Here is a 9,315-nt window from a genome sequence, read left to right on the forward strand (position 1 = left end):
CCTGTATTAACCCAAACATGTTCTTCTACTCTGCAGTATCCAAACCAAAGATACCACTCTAAGTTAGTCACTCAAAACCCATTTTAGTAAAGGTGCTTCAGGAAGCTGAAAATATCAATGCAAAACGAAATGACTCCTTCACATATACCCCCTGGTTTCACTACTTCCTTGGTTTTGCCTTTTACCCACCTGGACAACCTTTTTGGTGACCAGACATCCTAGAGGTACTACCTGTTGTCCCAGCAAAATTCCCCTTTGGTAGCAGCCCTGAAGCTAGCAACCATAGCTCAGGCTGGCTGAAATCTGAGATGCGCTCACAGTCAGGATCTGCCCCAACGCTCTTTATTTTCATTTTAGCTATTATGAACAATTATAGCCAAGGCATTGTATATTTAGCTTATTTCTTACTATTTTACATTTCCTATGTATCCAGTGAGCTAACTCCTGGGGATGTGGATTCATCTCTAAATTCCACAGGTAACGTTTACATGTAATAACGGATCCCAGCACAACTGTTAGGGAACCGTTGACTGAAACTGCCCGCCTTGGCCAGGCATGATGATAATCACTTGCCTGAGCTGTCTCACAACAGGAAGTCCCAATAAAGAACACGGTGCTGCTACTGAGAACTAACCAGGAGAATTCTAGAGGGGCCGAAAGGAGGAGGGAGGAGACGATATGTCCTGCCGACCTCCCAGAAAGTGTCACGCTGGAAACCATCTCGGCTGAGAGATGCACGCACCACTGGGGAGGACCCTGAGTCAGACTATGGGCCAAGCATGATGATTGGCCAGAGACAACCTGGAAACTAACCCCATTACCATAAAACCTGAGACTGCGAGCCACATGGCAGAGCAGCTCTCCTGGGTTCCCTTGCCCTGCTGTTCTCCGCCCAGGCACCCCTTCCCGATACAGTCTTTTGCTTTGTCTCCTCAGATAATTCATTTCCAAGTGTTAGACAAGAGCCCACTACAATGGGTGAACAGCAAGCCATGCAGGAATCAAAGATTCATCCCGGGCCTCTCGTCTTTTCTCTTCCCAAATCACACATTTCAGTGAGTGAGGCTCATTCTAGGGACTCATACTTCTGATGCCAACTGCAAAGCTAAAGGGTATAGCCTACAAGGCCACCCCCATTTCTGACTGCAAGTTCCGGGTTCTCAAGTTTACCCTCCATTTCGATAAAACTCTTTGGGTAAGGTTAAATTGTTAATTACATACTACCTAAAAGATAACTAGGCTTTGCAGGGGCCCACACCCAGATCTATAGCCTCATCCAGTTTGTGCCACATCTACACCCAGCCATGGCCAACCCTATCATTTACACAGACATTGCCCTATACAGCAAACTCGTGGGTTCTGTCTATTTGAGTTAGCTGTACACAAAGTTCCACAGCCAGCAGTAAACTTCAGTGCTCTTAGCACTGGGGAGAAACAATCTGGTTAGGAGTCTTGCTTTCTCAGAATTAATCTTGAGTTTATTTGACAGCATGGTGACATCACTGCCATCATGGCACTGGGGCAAGTCCACCTATGGAGAGAAATTTCCTAATGAGAACTTCATTTCAGCCCTGGCATCTTTTCCATGGTAAATTCCAGACCCAACACAAACAGTTCCCAGCTTTTGTCTGCTGGTTGGGTGACAAGCACGTGGTAAAACAACAATATTGTGAAAGCTTTGGGCATAAGAATGGCAAGATTAGCAAGAAGCCCACCATCACTAACTGTGAATAACTCTTATAAACTTAATTAGTTTCGTCTTAATCAACAAACCATTCCTTCTGTCCTGGGGAGGGCAGCCCCATCCCCAGTCACCCTCTTGGTATTCTCATGTGCTACAATTGTTTCATCCATATTTCCCTTATTCCCCTCCAAGTCCAGCCAGACAGCAGAGTTAAATTTATGATTAAATTTAAAAACCAAACTACAAAACACCTTAAAAGCATTTCCCTGCGCTGTGGATTTTCTGATATCTTTATAAAGAGATTATTCACTCCAACCCTTCTTAGTGACTCCTGTTAACACAAGCTACATTAAATTTATCAATAAATATAAATGTCTTGGGAATCTCTAAAAGAGTGTTGTGATCTCCAAAACACATTTGCTATTAACAAAAACTGATCTTTCTTGACTCAAAGAAGATTTCTAAATCAGGGATGTGCGCAAACTATCTGTTTATGATAGTTCCTGTTAATACATCACATTTGTTAAAATAGATTTGATAAACACTCTAAAAAAGGACATTCCTTGGCTGCCTCTCCAGCATCTGTTTTCCCCTTTCCATAGCCCTGATTTCCATTTGGTTCTGGGAATTTCACTCCACTTCCAGCCCCACAAGTAGAGCCTATGACCTGGGTTAAGCCAATCAGTTTATTTCATCTGTTTAGTCAGAATGAATCTTAGGGCTTTGGCTGGCAATATTGTGAACACAGTTTTCTGCTGGCCACAACCAAGGATGTCTGAACCAAAGCCCCAGGAACTGCAAGCAGTCACCTTAGTACCATGAGGAGAGCCAGCCACAAGCTGAAGCTGACATTACAGAACATAGGAAAAAGCAAAAGGAAACCAGTACTTTCATGACATTGCTGAGCAGCTGGAACAAGCCGAAACTGAGGCCGATCTTTATTCCTGGACCTTGCAATTTAATGGGCTAAAAAATTATCTTTGCTGTTGAACCCCTTAGTACTCAAAGTGTGACCTGTATGTAGGCCAGCAGAATCAGCATCACTTGGGAGTTTGTCAGAAACGCAGAATCAGGACCACAATGTGGATCCTCCTGAACCAGAATCTGCATTTGAACAAAATCCCCAGGTGATTCTATATACATTGACATTTGAGAAGAACTTGCCAAGCCTCTTTGAATCAGCTTTTTCTATAATTTGCATTTTGAATTAGATCTCTACCACATCCCTGTGTAATAGTCCAGATGGATGTTATTACTCCTCTTTAGAGAGAAAGGGAAACTGGGTTGAGGGAGCTGACACGCTGGCCAAAGGTCACACACATTTAGAGCATCAGGAGCACCCTGGTCCCAAGCCTCACAGTAATTCCTTCTTCTAATGAGCTCTCAGGTCTAATCAGCATTTTCCATGGGCCATGCAGCCAGGGTCCAGGGCTACCTGTTCACCAGCCTTGCATTATTCTTTATTTTAAGAGACCACGGGTTTTAACGACATCCTTGCTCCCTGTGTTTGTAATCAGGGAAAATTCTTTAATCTAGGTAATTTATTTAATGAGTAGCTCCAAATATTGGTTCCCAACTACCAAGCAGTTTAATACAAAAACTACAGGCTAGCCTAATTGCACTTAACCAAGTAAGCCTGTGAACAATTTTCTCTCATTATTTCTCAGTGAAGCATACACTCTTGGCACAGTTCTCTTTTTATTATTAAAAGCAAGGAGCAAGTGTTGAAAAACCTTCATGTTCCTTGATGTTTTACAGTCCTGATCTATCTCTTAAATCCAGCCAATGGGGTAAAGGAAAAATACTATATAAAATAGTATTTCAGAGAAAGGCTTTCCCACAGAAACTTCCCAACTGATAGGCTAAAATGGTATGAGATATTTAAAGATATACCTGGTAAATTGCTATAACCCTTAATACAGTTTATGTGCATAGTAATCTCTTAACAAGTGCTTGTTGCATAAGTAACGTTCATTTTCAAAGTACTTTACAGTTTGCAAGGTACCTTATCTTTTTTTTTCATTTAATATTATTGATTTATATCTTTGCAACAATCTTGGTGGGTAGGGGTTATTATTTCCATTTTACAGATGTTGAAACAGTCAGAATGGCCATCATCAAAAAATCTATAAACAATAAATACTGGAGCAGGTGTCGAGAAAAGCGAACCCTCTTACACTGTTGGTGGGAATGTAAATTGATACAGCCACTATGGACAACAGTACGGAGGTTCCTTAAAAAACTAAAAATAGAACTACCATATGACCCAACAATCCCACTCCTGGGCATATACCTGGAGAAAACCATAATTCAAAAAGAGACATGCAGCCCAATGTTCACTTGCAGCACTACTTACAATAGCCAGGACATGGAAGCAACCTAAATGTCCATCAACAGAGGAATGGATAAAAAAGATGTGGTACATATATACAATGGAATATTTCTCAGCCATAAAAGGAACGAAATTGGGTCATTTGTAGAGACGTGGATGGACCTAGAGACTGTCATATAGAGTGAAGTAAGTCAGAAAGGGAAAAACAAATATCGTATATTAATGCATATATGTGGAATCTAGAAAATGGTATAGATGAACTTATTTGCAAAGCAGAAATAGAGACACAGAAGTAGAGAACAAACGTATGGATACCAAGGGGGGAAGGGGAGGTGGGATGGATTGGGAGATTGGGATTGACATACATACACTACTATGTATAAAATAGATAACAAACGAGAACAGACCGTATAGCACAGGGAACTCTACTCAATGCTCTGTGGTGACCTAAATGGGAAGGAAATCCAAGGAAGAGGGAATATATGTACACGTGCGGCTGATTCACTTTGCCGTACAGCAGAAACTAACACAACATTGTAAAGCAACTATACTCCAATAAAAAAAAAAAGAAAGAAACTAAGGCTCAGAGAGATTAAGAAACACTTACCCAGAGTCAAAGATTCATTCATGATAGAAGTGGAATTCAAAGCCCTGTCCTGTGACTACAATTCTAAGTCCTTCCACTGCACTGTGCTGAATCCTTCTTTTAAAAAGGCATTCCACAATAAAGATGTTAAAAAAATTAAATAAAATTTAAAAAAGGCATTCCAGTGGCCCTAATACTCAAATTGCTGTTTATAAATGGAGTCCCTAGCACCATCTTGGGTGCACACACACCCACAGCCCATTTCATGAAAACTACTCCAGATGTAAGTCTTGCCTTAGTACTTGGAGTAATTTGTATGCACTGGATAAACCACCATAAACCAAATAATCTTCCACCATTTCCATCTCTTTCAAATTCTACTGTTGTAAGTTTGTCCCCTTTAGGCTAGGGAGATGTTCTGGCCTTAAAGAATCCCCAATGAGATGCAAACATGAGGTTCTTTGGGTGGTCTTTCGCTAGGTTTCAGCTTCCAGTCTGCTGAGGGTGAAGCAGTGTGGGAAGAGGCCTTGGCACCCCTGAACCCACTGTTTCTTGCCTCTGTGCTCGGCCACAGCCACGAGCCGCCACCAAGCAAGTGGCTCAGATGCAGGTCATCAGGTGTGTGGTGGTGGAAGATGGAGCTGTAGGTAAAACTTGCCTACTGATCAGTTACACGCCAATGCACTTCTTGGAGCATATACCCCTATTGTCTGTGACAACTCTTCTGCTAATGGTCTGGTAGGTGGAAAAACGGTGAATCTGGGCTTATGGGACAAGAAGATGGACAAGAAGATTATGACAGATTATACCTCCCATCCTATCTGCAAGCAGATGTATTCTTCATTTGCTTTTCCCTTGTGAGTCTTGCATCATTTGCAAATATCCATGCAAAGTGGTATCCTAAATGTGACCCCATTTCCCAACACTCTCATCATCTCAGTGGAAACTAAACATGATCTTAGGAATGATAAAGACCTGATTGGGAAACTGAAGGAGAAGTGATGGACTCCCGTCTCATAGCCAAAGGCTTTAGCTACAGATAAGATCAGCGCTGAAAATAATGTACCTGAAATGCCTAGTTCTCACACACAGGGGCCTCAATATGGTGTTTGATGGACCTATTAGAACAGTTCTCTGCCCACTTCCTGCAACAAGAGAAAGTGTTTACTGTTTCAGGGAGGGCAAACTAAATCAAATTGAAAGTCCTGTAGTTAATTCATTAAAGAAAAATGAAAGATGTGAAGACACGAAATCGACAGATACAGAGGAAGTCACTGACAACAGAATACTATGAAGTCTTGAAATGGCTGATTTTCAAGAAAATACAAATTGTCAAAATTCCTTTGGGAGGAGATTGGTTCAAGATGATGGAGTAGAAGGACATGCACTCACTCCCTTCTGCGAGACCACCGAATCACAACTAACTGCTGAAATATCATCAACAGGACGACACTGGAATTCACCAAAAAAGATACCCCACATCCAAAGACAAAGGAGAAGCCACAATGAGATGGTACGAGGGGCGCAATCACAATAAAATCAAATCCCGTAACTGCTGGGTGGGTGACTCACAAACTAAAGAACACTTATACCACAGAAGTCCACCCACTGGAGTGAAGGTTCTGAGCCCCACGTCAGGCTTCCCAGCCTTGGGGCTCGGCAACGGGAGGAGGAATTCCCAGAGAATCAGACTTTGAAAGCTAGCGGGATTTGACTGCAGGACTTCAACAGGACTGGGGGAAACAGAGACTTCACTCTTGGAGGGCACACACAAAGTAGTGTGTGCATCAGGACCCAGGGGGAAGGAGCAGTGACCCCATAGGAGACTGAACCAGACCTACCTGCTAGTGCTGGTGGGTCTCCTGAAGAGGCAGGGGGTGGCTGTGGCTCACCGTGAGGACAAGGACACTAGCAGCAGAAGTTCTGGGAAGTACTCCTTAGCATAAGCCCTCCCGGAGTCCACCATCAGCCCCACCAAAGAGCCTGTAGCCTCCAGTGCTGGGTCACCACAGGCCAAACAACCAACAGGGAGGGAACCCAGCCCCACTCATCAGCAGACAAGCAGATTAAAGTTTTACTGGGCTCTGCCCACCAGAGCAACACCCAGCTCTAGCCACCACCAGTCCTTCCCATCAGGAAGCTTGCACAAGCCTCTTAGAGAGCCTCATCCACCAGAGGGCAGACAGCAGAAGCAAGAAGAACTACAATTCTGCAGCCTGTGGAAGGAAAACCACATTCACAGAAAGATAGACAAGATGAAAAGGCAGAGGACTATGTACCAGATGAAGGAACAAGATAAAACCCTGGAAAAACACCTAAATGAAGTGGACATAGGCAACCTTCCAGAAAAAGAATTCAGAATAATGATAGTGAAGATGATCCAGGACCTCGGAAAAAGAATGGAGGCAAAGATCGAGAAGATGCAAAAAATGTTTAACAAAGACCTAGAAGAATTAAGGAACAAACAAACAGAGATGAACAATACAATAACTGAAATGAAAACTACACTAGAAGGAATCAATAGCAGAATAACTGAAGCAGAAGAACAGATAAGTGACCTGCAAGACAGAATGGTGGAATTCACTGCCGCAGAACAGAATAAAAAGAAATGAAGACAGCCTAAGAGACCTCTGGGACAACATTAACGCACCAACATTTGCATTATAGGGGTCCCAGAAGGACAAGAGAGAAAGAAAGGACCCGAGAAAATATTTGAAAAGATTATAGTTGAAAACTTCCCTAACATGGGAAAGGAAATAGCCACCCAAGTCCAGGAAGTGCAGAGAGTCCCAGGCAGGATACACCCAAGGAGAAACACGCCGAGACACATAGTAATCAAACTGACAAAAATTAATGACAGAGGAAAATTATTAAAAACAACAGGGGAAAAATGACAAATAACATACAATGGAACTCCCATAAGGTTAACAGTTAATTTCTCAGCACAAACTCTACAAGCCAGAAGGGAGTGGCATGATATATTTAAAGTGATGAAAGGGAAGAACCTACAACCAAGATTACACTACCTATCAAGGATCTCATTCAGATTTGATGGAGAAATCAAAAGCTTTACAGACAAGCAAAAGCTAAAGGAATTCAGTACCACCAAACCAGCTCTACAACAAATACCAAAGGAACTTCTTTAAGTGGTAAACACAAGAGAAGAAAAGGACCTACAAAAACAAACCCAAAACAATTAAGAAAATGGTCATAGGAACATACATATCGATAATTACCTTAAATGTGAATGGATTAAATGCTCCAACCAAAAGACACAGGTTCGCTGAATGGATAAGAAAACAAGACCCATATATATGCTGTCTACAAGAGACCCACTTCAGACCTAGGGACACATACAGACTGAAAGTGAGGGAATGGAAAAAGATATCCCATGCAAATGGAAATCAAAAGAAAGCTGGAGTAGCAATACTCATATCAGATAAAATAGACTTTAAAATAAAGAATGTTACAAGAGACAAGGAAGGACACTACATAATGATCAAGGGATCAATCCAAAAAGGAGATGTAACAATTATAAATATATATGCACCCAACATAGGAGCACCTCAATATATAAGGCAAATGCTAACAGCTGTAAAAGAGGAAATTGACAGTAACCCAATAATACTGGGGGACTTTAACACCTCACTTATACTAATGGAAAGATCATCCAGACAGAAAATTAACAAGGAAACACAAGCTTTAAATGACACAATAGACCAAATAGATTTAATTGATATTTATAGGACATTCCATCTGAAAACAGTAGATTACACTTTCTTCTCAAGTGCACATGGAACATTCTCCAGGATAGATCACATCTTGGGTCACAAATCAAACCCTGGTAAATTTAAGAAAATTGAAATCATACCAAGCATCACTTCTGACCACAGTTCTATGAGATTAGAAATAAATTACAGGCAAAAAAATCCATAAAAAAACAAAAACACATGGAGGCTAAACAATACGTTACTAAATAACCAAGAGATCACTGAAGAAATCAAAGAGGAAATCAAAAAATACCTACAGACAAATGACAAAAACACACAACAATCCAAAACCTATGGGATGCAGCAAAAGCAGTTCTAAGAGGGAAGTTTATAGCAATACAAGCCTACCTCAAGAAACAAGAAACATCCCAAATAAACAGCCTAACCTTACACCTAAAGGAACTAGAGAAAGAAGAACAAACAAAACCCAAAGTTAATAGAAGGAAAGAAATCATAAAGATCAGAGCAGAAGTAAATGTAATAGAAACAAAGGAAACAATAGCAAAGATCAATAAAACTAAAAGCTGGTTCTTTGAGAAGATAAACAAAATTGATAAACCTTTAGACAGACTCATCCACAAAAAGAGGGAGAGGACTCAAATCAATAAAATTAGAAATGAAAAAGGAGAAGTTACAGCAGACACCACAGAAATACAAAGCATCATAAGAAACTACTACAAGTAACTCTATGCCAATAAAATGGACAACCTGGAACAAATGGACAAATTCTTAGAAAGGTATAACCTTCCAAGACTGAACCAGGAAGAAGTAGAAAATATGAACAGACCAATCACAAATAATGAAATTGTAACTGTGATTAAAAATCTTCAACAAACAAAAGTCCAGGACCAGATGGCTTCACAGGTGAATTCTATCAAACATTTAGAGAGGAGCTAACACCCATCCTTCTCAAACGTTTCCAAAAAATTGCAGAGGAAGGAAC

The 9,315-nt window shown here is 41.1% G+C and overlaps 1 pseudogene; it reads left to right on the forward strand.

Moving 5' to 3' along the window:
• The first annotated feature begins 5,206 nt into the window (after positions 1-5,206).
• Positions 5,207-5,896, forward strand: LOC133075130 (ras-related C3 botulinum toxin substrate 1-like; annotated as a pseudogene).
• Positions 5,897-9,315: the final 3,419 nt, after the last annotated feature.

Source organism: Eubalaena glacialis, chromosome 15 (assembly GCF_028564815.1).
Source record: "Eubalaena glacialis isolate mEubGla1 chromosome 15, mEubGla1.1.hap2.+ XY, whole genome shotgun sequence".
NCBI classification, from domain to species: domain Eukaryota; kingdom Metazoa; phylum Chordata; class Mammalia; order Artiodactyla; family Balaenidae; genus Eubalaena; species Eubalaena glacialis.